Below are 294 nucleotides of genomic sequence, written 5' to 3'. Positions count from 1 at the left end.
CCGCCGCTGCCGCCGCCCCCTCCGCGCCCCCGCCCGCTCGCCCTCAGGCCCCACCCCCACACCGCCATAGGCTCGCAGCCCACAGGCCCCACCTTAGCCGTCCTCCCCGGGCTCAGGCCCCGCCTGCACGCCGCCATTGGCCGGCAGCCCGCAGGCCTCGCTCATACAAGCGCAAACCCTGCCCCTGGGCTGCCATTGGCGTATCTCCCATAGGCCCTGCCCTCAGCAAGCCTATTGTCCCGCCCCGGCATTGCCATTGGTCATATTACCTACTAGTCGCCAACCCTCGGCTTA

This window comes from Chionomys nivalis, chromosome 3, assembly GCF_950005125.1.
Source record: "Chionomys nivalis chromosome 3, mChiNiv1.1, whole genome shotgun sequence".
Classification (NCBI taxonomy): Eukaryota; Metazoa; Chordata; class Mammalia; order Rodentia; family Cricetidae; genus Chionomys; species Chionomys nivalis.
This window is presented reverse-complemented; position numbering follows the sequence as displayed.